This window comes from Camelus dromedarius, chromosome 30 (genome assembly GCF_036321535.1).
Source record: "Camelus dromedarius isolate mCamDro1 chromosome 30, mCamDro1.pat, whole genome shotgun sequence".
NCBI lineage: Eukaryota > Metazoa > Chordata > Mammalia > Artiodactyla > Camelidae > Camelus > Camelus dromedarius.
The window spans coordinates 23,084,401-23,094,316 of record NC_087465.1 but is presented as its reverse complement, the minus strand read 5'-3'; the positions used below and the strand labels follow the sequence as shown (position 1 = coordinate 23,094,316).

Below are 9,916 nucleotides of genomic sequence, written 5' to 3'. Positions count from 1 at the left end.
TACAAAATCTATAAACAAAAATCTGTCACATTTTTATACACTAGTAACAAACTATCAAAAAGAGAAATTAAGAAAATAATCCCATTTGCTACTGGATCAAAAAGGAATAAAATACATAGAAATTAACTTAATCAAGGAGGTAAAAAAACTTTTACACTCTGACTCTGAAAACTCTAAAACACTGAGGAAAGAAACTGAAGAACGCACAAATAAGTGGAAAGACATTCCATTTTCATTTGTTTGGAACAAACAATATTATTAAAATGTCTATACTACTTAAAGCAATCTACCGATTCAATGCAATTCTTATCAAAATATAAATGAAAATTTTCACAAAATTAGAACAATGAAACCTATATTTTGTGTGGAATCACAAAAGACCCCAAATAGTCAAAACCACCTTAATAAAGAACAAAAATGGAGGCGATATCACAGTCCCAGGCTTGAAACTATACTACAAAGCTAGAGTAATCAATATGGTATCTGACTGGCACAATAATGGACACATAGATCAATGGGAAAAAATAGAGACCCCAGAAATGAATCCACTCCTCATATAGTCAATCAATCTAGGAAAAATTAGGCAAGAATATATAATGGGGAAAATAGTTTATTCAATAAATAGTGTTGGGAAAACTGGACAACTACATGCAAAAAAATAAAAACTGGACCACTTTTTTTTTTTTTTTTTACATTATATACAACAATAAACTCCAAATGAACTAAAGACTTAAAGGTAAGACTTGAAACCACAGAATCCCTAGTAGAAACCATAGCATAGCACTATGCTCTTTGACATTGGTTTTAGCAGCATCTTTTGGATATTTCTCTTCAAGCAAGTGCCACAAAAGTAAAAATAAACAAACAAGACCTCATCAAATGAAAAAGCTCTTACACAGTGAAGGAAACCACTAACAAAATGAAAAGGCAACACAGTGAATGGGAGAAGATATTTGCAAATAACATATCCAATAAGACACTGATAGCCAATATATATATTAAAAAACTCATACAACTCATCAATAAACACCCCAATTGAAAAATGGGCAGAGGACCTGAATAGATATTTTTTTCAAAGAAGACATACAGAAAGTCAACAGACACTTAAAAAGATGCCCAATATCTTAATCACCAGGGAAATACAAATCAAAACCACAATGAGGTATCATCTCAGACTTGTCAGAATAGCTATTGTTGAAAAGACAAGAAACACTGAGTGTTGGCAAGAATGTCAAGAACAGGGGACCCTGGTGCTGTAGTGGTGGGAATGCAAATTGTTGAAATCACTATAGAAACAGTACGGAAGTTCCTCAAAATATTAATAATGGAACTACCATATGATCAGCAATTCCTCTTCTGGGTATTTATCTGATTAAAACACCAACTCAAAAAGACCTATGCACTCCCACGTTTGTTGCAGCATTATTTACATTAGCCAAGACATGGAAGTAACCTAATTGCCCACCAATGGTGGACATTTTCTTTATATAAAATACAAATAAATTTTATATTATATGTATTTGTATTCTTTATACTAAATATAAATAATAAGGGAATAGTAAATTCAGCCATAAAAAGAAAATCTTGCCAATTGCAACATAGATGCGACTTATGCTTAAATGAAATAATTCAGAGAATGAAAAATACCATATGATTTCACTTATATGTGGAATGTAAAAAAAAGAAAACAAATAAGAGTAACAACAACAACAATAAAAAATAATCTCATGATTACAGATAACAGATTGGGGGTTGCTAGAGTTTGGGAGTGTGAGGTAGACAAAATGAGTAAAGAGAATTAAAAAGTACAATCTTCCAGCTATAAAATAATTGTCATGAAAGTGTAATATACTACAAGGTGACTACAGTTAATATTGTACTGTATATTTGTAAGTTACAAGGGAGTACATCTTAAAAATTCCCATCACAAGAAAAAATTTTTGTAACTATATATTGTGATGGATGTTGACTAGACTTATTACAATGATCATTGACAATATACACAAATATTGGGTCATTATGTTGTCTGAAACTAAAATAGTGTTATATGTCAATTATAACTCAATAAAAATGAACTGTGGGTTTGTCCACTGCTCTTTGAGGAAAGAGAATGTGCCTTTCTCATCATCTACAAGTGAGATGCATTTAGTCCTCATTCAATAAATTCAATTTACAACAGCTAGAGTACATCTTCTGGGTCTGACCTTGGATTTGTTGCAATTTATACTTGGAGAAGGAAACTTCAGTTTCATCATCTATATAGTGGGGGAAATAATGATTATCTCACAAATTTTTTTTTGTAAAGGGTTATCTGGATAGCCAAAAGAAAATTTTCTAAGTCTTTGTCTTGTACATATATTTTCTCTCTCTAAAGGTATCGATAGTTCTTTTGTACTTATCAAAGTTTATTTTATCTATGTGTTAAATTTAAAAATTGTACTAGTGCATTGGGATAATTTGTAGACTCCTATACCAGTGCTCTGAATGCAGCTAGAACAAGCTTTCCAAACACAAGCATCACAACCACCACCACCACCAGTGTCACCCCTCCTTGCCTTGGTGTCAACGTCTTCTTATAGCAAACTGCTTACATTGCCTCTCAGTGCAGCTTTACACTACCTACTTGTTGGTAGCTGCAGGTAAGGATTTCCAGTTTAAATTTTACTTCAAATCCCAACAACTATGAAAAGATATTTTTAGGGTGTGCCTTCTAGTACATTGCTACCTACATTTGAGATATGTTCAAAAGACTGTTACAGCTTCTGTTTTTATTGAACAATGTTACAGTTCTCTTTTTTTGCAGGGGAATAATTTCAGTCAATACAATTTCCATACAACTCTAGCTCAGAATTTTTTGTGATTGTCATAAATAAGAAATGTTTTAAAAAATGAATAGTTGAGTCTTCTGATGGGAGCTGTCTATTACCTCTCTGCCATTCATGGAAACTTGTTAACTACCCCAGTTCATCTGAGATAATCATGCAGAAAACCTGGAGCTACTTTTGCATTTACTAAATGAATTTAAGTTACTCCCTAGTTGTGTACTAATTACACTTGGCATTTCTTAGTTTGTTACAAATGAAAACCAACTATGGCTCAAAAGTGTCTTGAAAGCAGCCTTGAATAATTTCTTTTAATGACCATGGAATTAGATGCAATTTTTATTTTCATACTTTAAGTCTGAAGCAGGCTATTTCAGTGGATTATTTTTTCTCACTGTTCTTTCTTTTTTCTCCTAATCCCTAAAGATTTTGCCCCACAATTCACAAATTGCAAAGTTCTAAAAATAGTTTTTATAGTATTTACTTATGTTTTAAAAGTAAATTTTGACAACTCTGTGGTGAGCTTATGAAGTGTATCCTACAGAAATACTTGCATGCAAAATTACTTATAAACAAGAGTATTCAAAAAAGCACATTGACAATAGCAGAATATTAAAAACAAGGTAAATTTATACCAGTATAGCATGGAGTCAGTAAAGTATTGTGTATCTATCTAATTGAATATTATACAAGAGAGATATATTGTAAAGATATACTGTAATATATTGCTATGAAATGCTCTCAGAATATTAATTACAAAAATATAGTAATACAAGAGAACATTTAGATACACAAGTATAGGGATATTAAGTGTATATATAGGAAGATATATTATATATATATCTTATCCATTATATATATCCACATATATTTTTGTTTTATTTATAAAAGAAATATATTTCTCTTATTCCTTTTACCCATATACTAGAACATTTAGACACATTTTTGTACTATATTTTAGTACTTAATATTATTTATATACTTATATTATTTTACCTATTAATTTTTAATATTGTTATAATACTATATGCTTATAAATGGAATGACTGTCTCATAGGATACATAGGGCTTTATAATGAGTAAGCCTCTTTGAAGAAGAACTGAGTGATTTTGCACAAAGATCAGGGCAGTCCAGCTGGAAGGCCAAAGAACTTGCATAGTGCACAACTGTTACTTAATTATTAATTAAGGGTGTGGACTGAGAGGTATTACGAGATGTTAAAAGTCTTTCCCTAAGCTTTCTCTTGATGCTACAAATGTGGCAGAGTATTTTTGTTTTACTCTCCTCCCTTAAAACCGACTGATGATAACCCAGTAAAATAAAAAGGGAACAAAATGGCAGCAACTACAAATCACAATAAACAATACCTGCCACACAAAATAGAATTTGTGCCCAAGTCAAGAAGGTGAAATAGAACTATACATGCCATCTTGTCCTCAGGCAAGATGCCGATTTTTCTAAACCTAGTCTTGAAAGTCTCATCAAAGGTAGCTTTGATTTAAATCCAATAGTTCAGTTTGGAAGAAGACAAGCAGGAACATCTTTCTGTGCCTCAATTCAAAATGGCAAAAATTAAAAAAGAGCTGAAGGAGGAAAAGAAAACATAATATGCTTTATCAGTGCTGACCAGAGACAGCCTAGTAAGTACAGATAACAAATCATTACATATATGCAGAATGTGTAAGGGTTTCTCCATCAATCACATTAATCTATTACCCCAATGGAGGTGATTCAGTAAAATGAAGGAAGATATGCAACCAAGATAAAATTATCATAAATCTGTGGGAGTGTTATCAGAGAAGAAAGAAATAAAGTTTCTAACTCAAACCTCTGCCTGCATCCCCTTCTCAATTCTTCTCTAAAGTGTTGGCTTAAGTGGATCTGCTGTCTTTAAAGAGAAATAATAACCTAAAAGGATGATCCTTTAAACCAATCCAATAATATATTTTGATTAAATTATAAACATCAGTAGATTGATTAATCCCCCCCTCAATGTTTAGACATATAGTTCTCCATACTCTTAAAAAATTAATGATGACACATCAACTTCATGAAAAAAATTATCAAAGACAAAGTGCAGGATATTAAAGAGTAAATGATTAATAAAATAAGAAGAGTAGATGTGGTCCGATAGACTTAGATAAAATATCTAAAAAGAAAAATCAAATTATCAATAAAGCCAACATAAAAGTATTATCATCAAAGGCATGCAGATCATCTTTAAAAAGTTCTACAAAACAGAATAGGATTTAAGAAAAAAAAAAAAAACAGAATCAGAAAAATGATAGTAGATATAGAAGGAAAAGGAGATCCAAGTAAGCATAGTTTATATTCCAGAGAAATAAAATCAAATAGAACCAGAAGCAAATAGATAAATGAAAGATGTAATTTACTTAAACACACACATATAATCATGCATGTACATATATGGTTATCCCTCAATATCCACAGGGGATTGCTTTCAGGGTTCCCCTGCTATATACGAAAATCTGCAGATGCTCAAGTGTCTCATATAAAATGGCATTGCACAATGAATACATTGGCCCTTTGTATCCACAGATGTGAAACAGGTGAGTCCAGAGAGCCAACTGCATATTTATTGAAAAAAATCCACCTATCAGTGGATCTACACAGTGAACCTATATCGTTCAAGGGTCAACTGTACAAGTGTAAAGAGATAGCTGAAACTACAGATTAAAAGAAACTGTGTCCTAGGAAAACTGACACACCAGTAAAAATGATTCACTAGTAAACATATATTGATAAAAAGTCTTATGGAGAAATACATCACTTCGGAGGAAAAAAATCAATCCAGACTCAGAATTTTTAATATCCAAAATTCAATGGCAAAATAAAGTCAACCTTTGTCCAGAAATTCCTGAATGTCATGATACGGGATCAAGAAAATTGGCATTTATATATTTTTTAAAAACAAACAAATAATCTCAAATATGTAAAACTCAGATAAAGTATGGGGACCCTATGTCACAGCTGGACAAGAACGATTTATGCCTGTAGTTCTATATTTGTATTAAGAGTTTCCATTTTCATAATTAAACATTTTGATTTGGACAATAACATTTACAGTCACACTAATAATAAACCCTACTCTAAAAAAAACACTTCATGACAAAATTCAATGATCTAAAAGAGATACACAAATAAAGTATGCAGAAATGGCAACATAGAACTTCCAGCTTCAACTCTGACATGTAAAGATTTTGGATGTTTGTACTTGCATCATGAGAAGAAAAAAGCTAAACAAACTGAAAACCATTGACTTTTCTTGAACCTTTCAAAGAATTGTGGTTATAAGGCAAATCATCACCCTGCAATCTATGGAGACATGTGAACATAGTGAATTACAGTCATTAGCTTAACTGGGGTAGAACTTGTGGGGCATTAAAATGGTAGTCACATTTAAACAGTAACTGACAACTTGTAGGAGATATAGTATGGATTAGCATGAGAGTGAGAAACTCCTGGAGGCTGCTCTTTTAGTGGGGCCCGCATACTTTCATGGGTTTCAACTCCAGGAGTGCCCACCACGTTCTCAACATGGAATGTCAAGAAAAATTACCCTGTTTTGGAAGAGGGAAGGGAAAAGTAATTATTTAGAAGTTAATCCCAGAATATTCTCTAAAATAAAGGCTTACTCAGAAGAAAAGAATTTAACATAGCCTTATCCAAAATAGGGAAGGGAAACTGCCCAAGTTCATCTTCTTCTAAACTTCTTGTCTCATCCGAAAAAGGAATGAAAGCTGAGAAACCCTGTGAAGGTCACAGTCCAGAGACACAAATCCATTAAAAGACTAAAATTTCATTATAAGATTATAAATTTATTTTACCTACTGCAGTATCAACAGAGGTACAGCATAATTACAGTGAAGTGTAGTCGAGAGAGCTACAAGGTACAAATTCCATGAAAGAAGGAACGTCTTAGGGAAACTTAAAATAAGGGAGGAAAAATAAGGACACCTATATCTATAGCAAACATTAAATATAGCCCAACTCCTAATCAGATTAAGATAATACCTCACACTAAAGATCTATTTACCACATTTTATATTACCCAATATATCATATCCAGATTTCAACAAAAAATTACAAGGCATGAAGAAAAATAGTCTGAAGAGAGAAAGTATCATAACTAGACAGATATGGCACAGACTTTAGAATTATCACAATTTAAAATAACTATGATTAAATTTTTTGATTAGCATTTGTGATTTTTAAAGTTTATTTAGTATAGTCAGTTACAATGTCAATTTCTAGTGTACAGCATAATGTTTGAGTCATATAAATACACACATATGTATTTTCATATTCTTTTTCATTATAGGCTACTACAAGATACTGAATATAGTTCCCTGAGCTATACAGAAGAAATTTATTTTTTATTTATTTTATATACAGTAGTTAACATGAGCAATTCTTGACCTCCCTAATTATCTCTTCCCACCCCTCTGCCCCCTAGTAGTCATAGGTTTGTTTACTATGTCTGTGAGTCTGTTTCTGTTTTGCAGATAAGTTCATTAGTGTCTTCTTTTTTCTTTTCTTTTTTTAAGGGTCTGCATATGAATGATATCTTACGGTATATTTAGTTCTCTTTCTGGCTTACTTAGAATGATGATCTTCAGATCCATCCATGTTGCTTCAAATGGTACTGTTTTATTCTCTTTTATGGCTGACTAGTATTCCACTGTATAAAAATACCACAGCTTTTTTATCCAGTCATCTGTTGATGGACATTTAGATGGTATCTGTGTCTTGGCTACTATAAATAGTGCTGCTATGAACACTGAGGTGCATGTATCTTTTTGAATTTGAGTTCCCTTCAGATATACTCCCAGGAATGAAGTTGCAGGATCATATGGTAAGTTTTTTTTTTTTGTTTTATGAGGAATCTCGGTACTGTTTTGCATAATGGCTGCACCGAACTACATTCCCACCAACAGTGTAGGAGGGTTCCCTTTTCTCCACATGCTTTCCAGCAATTATTGCTTTGTGGACTTTTTAATGATAGCCATTCTGAGTGGTATGAAGTGATACCTCATTGTGGTTTTAAAATTTATATGGACTTTCAAAAGACTCAGAATTTCCAAAGCAATACTGAAGAAAAAGAACAAAGCTGGAGGAATAACCCTCCCAGACTTCAAACAACACTGCAGAGCTACAGTAATCAAAACAATGTGGTACTGGCACAAAAACAGACATATAGATAAATGGAACAGAGAGCCCAGAAATAAACACACAGATCTCTGGTCAATTAATCTTCAACAAAGCAGACAAGAAGATGTAATAGAGAAAAGACAGTCTTTTCAGCAAAAGGTGCTAGGAAAATTGGACAGCTGCATGTACAATCAAGTTAGAACACTCCCTCACATCATACACAAAAATAAATGCAAAATGGCTTAAAGATTTAAATATAGGAAAAGACACTATAAACCTCCTAGAAGGAGACATAGGCAAAACATTCTCTGCCATAAACCTTAGCAATAGTCTCTTCAGGCAGTCTACCCAGTCAATAGAAATGAAAGCAAAAATTTTAAAAAGGGACCTAATTAAATTTATAAGCTTTTGCACAGCAAAGAAACCAAAAGTGTAACAAAATGACAACCCATTCCCCACAGAATGGGGAAAATATTTGCAAATGATGGAATGACAAAGGTTTTATTTCCAGAATATGTAAGCATCTCATACAATTTAATAAGAATAAAACAAATAGGCACAGCGAGTTGCCCTCTGTCCACGCTTCGGCCACAATCCCCGAGCATGCAGGCGCTGCGGGCCAGCTTGACCCTGGCGCTGAGCGCGGGGCTGGGCGCAGCCGCTGAGGGCTGGCGGCGGCGGCGGCGGCGGCGGCGGCGGCGGCGGCACGCACCGGAGGCGCCGGGGCTGCTGAGCCGGCTGCCCGTGCTGCCCGTGGCAGCGGCGGCTGAGCTTCCAGCCGTGTCCGGGGCCCTGGCGGGTGGCAGCCCGGGCGAGCTGGCCAAGTACGGGCTGCCCGGCCTGGCGCAGATCAAGAGCCACGAGTCATAGTACCTGCTGTGTTATGACCCGCGCCCCCGCGGCGCGCTCTGGGTTGTCGAGCAGCTGCGGCCCGAGCGGCTCCGCGGCGACGGTGACCGCTGCTCCTGCGACTTCCGTGAAGACGACTCGGTGCATGCATACCACCGCGCCACCAACGCCGACTACCGCGACAGCGGCTTCGACCGCGGCCACCTGGCTGCCGCCGCCAACCACCGCTGGAGCCAGAAGGCCATGGACGACACCTTCTGCCTGAGCAACGTCGCCCTCCAGGTGCCCCATCTCAACCAGAATGCCTGGAACAACCTGGAAAAGTACAGCCGCAGCCTGACCCGCACCTACCAAAATGTCTATGCACGGGGCCGTTTTTCCTGCCCAGGACGGAGGCTGACGGGAAGTCCTATGTGAAGTACCAGGTGATTGGCAAGAACCACGTGGCGGTGCCCACCCACTTCTTCAAGGTGCTGATCCTGGAGGCAGCAGGCGGGCAGATCGAACTTCGCTCCTATGTGATGCCCAACGCGCCTGTGGATGAGGCAATCCTGCTGGAGCGCTTCCTGGTGCCCATCGAGAGCATTGAGTGGGCCTCGGGGCTGCTCTTTGTGCCAAATATCCTGGCACGGACCAGCAACCTTAAGGCCATCACTGCGGGCAGCAAGTAAGGGGCAGCCCCAGCCAGACTGTGGGGTTGTCGGGGCTAGGTCAAATTAAAGGTGTTTATTTTTGGAGAAAAAAAAAAAAAAAGAAGAAGAATAAAACAAATAACCCAATCCAAAAATGAACAGAAGATCTAAACAAGCAATTCTTCAAAGAAGACCTACAAATGGCCAATAGGCACATGAAAAAAAAATAGCTCAATATTGTAAATTACCAGAGAAATGCAAATCAAAACTATGATTAAATTGTAAGAACTTTAATGCAAAAAATAGACAATGTGAAAGAAGAAATGGATAATGTAAGCAGATATATGAACATTCTAAGAATCAAAATGAAATGCTAGACTCTAAGACAGTATAAGAGAAATGAAAATGGTGTGGACACAACTGATGAAATAATCAGTGAG

General features: G+C 35.8%; 1 pseudogene; it reads left to right on the top strand.

Annotated features, from left to right (window-relative positions):
• Window positions 1-8,557: 8,557 nt before the first annotated feature.
• On the top strand, window positions 8,558-9,653 carry LOC116149602 (endonuclease G, mitochondrial-like; annotated as a pseudogene).
• The last annotated feature ends 263 nt before the right edge of the window (window positions 9,654-9,916 follow it).